Here is a 4888-nt window from a genome sequence, read left to right as displayed (position 1 = left end):
AGCATAATCTTCCTTACAGAGTTCACAATCGGAGAGATCAGACCCCAAACCGTCATCAATAACCTTCTTTCCCTTTGCCACAAGCTCTAAAGAACCCATTCCAGAAACAACCTTTCCTTCACTTATCACTTCGTCTTCATGTGTCCTCAGAATACCAACGAGCTTTGCCAAGGAGTAGTTTTTGAACTGCTCGCACTACTAGAATATAGGCCTTTTATGACACGTGAACCATGACCTGCGGCGATTTATGATACGCAAAAGTGTGTGCCCTAAAAATAATGTCATCTTTGAAAAAATGTGAGGGAATTAAGACGCGCATTTTTGCGTGACCTAAAATTAATGTCAGCAAAATTAAAAAAAAAAAAAAAAAAAGAACACGGAGGGCGGCCATTAAAAAAAGTGTGTCGTCCAGGAATGTCGCTTTATAATTCTTAAAATGAACGCCCCTACTATTTATCTTATAACAAAATCGCAGGGGATCTAAGGGTTTTTTAACAGGACACACTCTAGAAGGTTCGTTACATCTGCTCACTTCCGCTCATCTCCGCTCACCTCTTCCCATCGGTGACCTCCGCTTACCTCTTCCCGCCGGAAACCATTTATAGATCCTCACGCTCACAAGACTATGATTTAGGGCTCGTTACATTGTGCTTGTGTCAAACTTACAAGGAGATTAAGGGTTTTATGACTTCTCCCTATCGCCATCTATGAACTAAAGAAGCCCTAGATAGGTACGATTCAAGAATCGTGTAAGGTAAAGGTGGTCGTTCCTCCTCCACAAATTAACTCGCAAAGTATCTTTTTTGTTCCTCCCATCAGGTAAGTTGATGGTCCCTCATTCTCGAACATCTATATTCTCGCTCTTTTTTGTTTTCTCTCGATATTTCTTCTCCATTCTCCCTTTTCTGTTATCCTTTTTCTGCTGAATGATGTTTCTCTATTGAGGAACATCAATTGAATCCATAAATTAGAGGTCCCTGAAGCATTGAGTATTGAGTAACAATGCATATGGATTAAGGAGAGCCTAAGCCGACCCAAGGGCAGGGCGACCTGGGCCACTGCCCAGGGCATCAACTCAAGCACCTCCTGTGGTTTCAAGTAAGAAGTTGTATAAGCATTCATAGCATGCCTTATATCTGTTCAATGTTATGTTGAAGCTACTTTTTAAAATTTTCCTGTAACAAATTCTCCCTGCTTTGATTTTCCATAGAGACCGGAACCAGAGGGAAGACCAGGGTTGGAATCAACGGTATGCTTTCTCAAAATCCTTAGGTTTTTCACTCTATGTTTCTAGATTTACTTTTGAACATATACTTCATCAGATAAAATAATGAACATAATGGTCTTAATATTTCTACATACAGGTAGAATTTAAAGAACATCAACCTTGCAGGTTTTGGACGAATTGGAAGGTTTATTTTGAGAATGTCAACATTTAGAGATGATATTGAGGTTGTTGCAGTCAACGACCCTTTTATTGATTCCAAGTACATGGTAAGGGTTTAAGCATATGATGATTTTGTAAAAATTACATCAGATTATTTGAAAGATAACTGTGAGATGATTCATGATTTATGATTTCCCTTTTTAGGCTTACGTGTTGAAGTATGTTTCTACTCATGGCTTATTCAAAGGAACCATCAAGGTTATTGATGAGTCCACTTTAGAAATCAATGGGAAACAAATAAAAGTAACCAACCAAAGGTATATATTTATCCCTTTTGTTACTTGTGAATTTAATTTTTTTTATCCTAAGAAATAAAACTCATGTTTTGTTCAAAGATCCATCAATAATTCCAAGGGGTGATTTTAGAGCTGACTATGTTCAGAGATCCAACCACAAGAAGGTAAATGTAAACCAACAAATTTTGGTTCACTTCTTAAATACGTTTATACTGATTTTTTTGGTGTGAATGACTTGATGTGCAGGGTGGTGCTACGAAGGTGGTGATCTCAACTCCATCAGCTGATGCGCCTATGTTTGTTGTAGGGGTAAATGAGACCACATACAAACAAACATGGATATTGTATTCAATGCCAGCTGTACAAGTATGTATTTATCCCCTTTGGCCAAGGTACTTTTCTTTTCTAGTATGTATGGATAAAATAGATGAATGGTTAAATGCTCATTTTAAAAAGAAACAACTCTTAATGTTTTTTATATAATGGTTCTCTTTTTATTTTTATATATAGGTGGTTCATGAGGAGTTTGGTATCATTGAAGGTATGATGACAAGTGTACATGCAATCACATGTGTTGACATTTATTCAGACCTTCATTTTTCATTCTCTTTATATATGAAATTTTCATTTAAATTTATTAAATTGTTGTTATTTTATTTGTTATCAGCTACATAAAAAATGGTTGATGGATCTTTAATAAAGGATTGGTGTGGAGGATGTGGCACAGCACAAAACATCATCCCTAGCTCCACTGGTGTTGCCAAGGTATATATTATTCTTATATAAAATGAGATTGTAAATTTTTATATTCTTTTTTATAAATCTTTTTATATTTTATAAAAAAATTAGGTTGTGGGAAAGGTGTTGCCAGAGTTCTTTTTTATAAATCTTTTTATATTCTTTTTCATAAATGAGATTGTAATTCTTGGAACTTTTTTTTCACTTCCATGTCGCATAAAATGATTTCAAGTTGTGGAGTTTGTATCAGATATGAAACTTTGGTTCTTCGTGTCCATGAACAACTGATAGTTGTAAAATCTGAATTTAACGGTAAGGACAATTGAGAAATAATAAGTTTTTTTTTTGTTGTTTTAAAGATCAATTCTCCATTTTGTAGGGATTAGGATGTGTTATATGAGTTTTTTTAAGCTTTTGTAAGCAACCAGTAAGAAAAGAAAAGATCGAAGAAATGTTGAGTCTCATCTGTCATAAGTGTGTCGGCAGGAATGTCCAGGTCGATATATTTTTTCTTATTCTTGACCGAATTAGGTTGGAATGTGGTTCCTTTCTAGGAAAGGGTTGGATTTGGTCATAACGATTGTCGACATTGTTGGTTAATGATGACGAAGGGGATGGGATGCATCATTAGTTAAAGTAAGTAAAGAACTAATTAGGTATTTGTGTATAATTCTAGTTAAATTAATCTATAATTTAGAAAGCAAGGGTATTTCAGTACAATCATATGAAAAATTGATTTTTTAATATGTTCTACAATATTAAATTGATTTGAACCTAATTAAAATTTGAGCTTGGATATAAATGTGAGTTTTAAAGTTTGAGAAGGATATATATGCAATTTTAAAATTTGTAAGGATATATAAGTAATATTCAAAGTTTTGAAGGATACAAATGAAAAATTTCCATTATTATTATCTAGTTAGTTAGGAATTGTTTCCTTCATCTGTTTTAATTAGGAAAATTTAAATGTTCACTATTGGACTCAGAACAAGAACCATAATTGAAAAATGTTCCAATTTTGAAGTAAAAATCAGAAAGCACATGCACCATTTTTGTAATTTACTGATAAGAAAAGGTGGTGGGGTGATGGTTATTGTGTGTTTGCAGATAATACATATGACACAACTAATAAGTGGCTTCTGAAAGAGAATCTACCAACAAGTGGTTGAGTTTATATTACAAAACTCAGGACAAAAATATTTCATTCTTGATTCATTATTCCATGATCCTCACACTGGTTGTAAGTACACATACATATCCATCATCACAATCACATGACATGACATATTGTGATTGTGATCCAATACTGATAATTATGTTGTTTTATTATTTATCCATTTTAGATTTCTGATTAATGGTTATAACTTATATGTTATATATTATCTCATTTTCAACCAGTGCTTATGTGCCAGGGCAGCCTTCCAGGTCTGGTGGTATGTTTTGTGCTGATTAATTATCATTCTCTGGATATGTATATGTATAGAAAGGAATTTTTTAATATGAAAAAGGATAAAAGTGTAATGGTTTGGTTGGTTTTCTTTTCTGGTTTGAAGTGCCAGACACTCTCCTACAAATTCAAAAGGAAGATGGCACCAGTAAGGAGTATTCTTTGGGAGCTGCCCTTGAGGCCACCAAACATACTTTGATTCAAGGCAGTACAAAACTCTTATTGGTAGATAATTTTGATTCTACTCTTATACATACATACATACATACATACATACATACATACATACATACATACATACATACATACATACATACATACATACATACATACCATGTGTATTATTAATTAGTTGATATTGATATTGTACAACTAACATGATTATTGTGTAGGATTTCCATGTTGTTCTTGATCAAGAGTTGGGATTGATATTGAAGCTAAGAGACATGATGATTGGTTGGATACATGAAGGGTTTCAGAGCTTCTTAAGACAGCTTAATGATGAGTTACTTAAACAAGAAGGTTCCCCTTTATAGAAATGTAGTATTATGTTATATAGTTAGGAAAACCTCTTAATAACAATGTACAATCAAATCCCTTTAATATCCACGTATTACAACTTTTTGACATGATGTGATTGGATGAAATTGATTGTTTTGGTATATATTTGTTTCTATATGTTTGTATTAGGCGTAAAAGAGTATCGTAATGGCACGTCGTATATGCATATTGTAAATGGTTGCTGAAGTTTATAACACGCAAATCCATGTCATTTTCATTTATGAAAAGGGCTTTAATGATACGAAATGCGTATCCTAAACGTGCGTTGTAAGGTTACGACATGCAAATGTGTGTCGTTTTCCTTTATGACAGGGCCTTCCTTGATACACATTGCATGTCGTAAATGAGCATCGTAAATGCATGTTGTAACTGCACGTCGTAAGTGTGTGTCGTAAATAGACGACGCGCAAAATCGTGTCATCTTTCGTTATGATAGGGCCTTCCTTGACACGCATTTGC

At 34.0% G+C, this 4888-nt stretch overlaps 1 pseudogene; it reads left to right on the top strand.

The window, feature by feature from the left end:
* The first annotated feature begins 278 nt into the window (after nucleotides 1-278).
* LOC145016773 (glyceraldehyde-3-phosphate dehydrogenase GAPCP2, chloroplastic-like) lies at nucleotides 279-4614 on the top strand (annotated as a pseudogene).
* The last annotated feature ends 274 nt before the right edge of the window (nucleotides 4615-4888 follow it).

Source organism: Lactuca saligna, chromosome 9 (assembly GCF_052625555.1).
Source record: "Lactuca saligna cultivar CGN05327 chromosome 9, ASM5262555v1, whole genome shotgun sequence".
NCBI classification, from domain to species: Eukaryota; Viridiplantae; Streptophyta; class Magnoliopsida; order Asterales; family Asteraceae; genus Lactuca; species Lactuca saligna.
The sequence above is the reverse complement of the archived record's forward strand: the minus strand, read 5'-3'. Positions and strand labels throughout refer to the sequence as shown.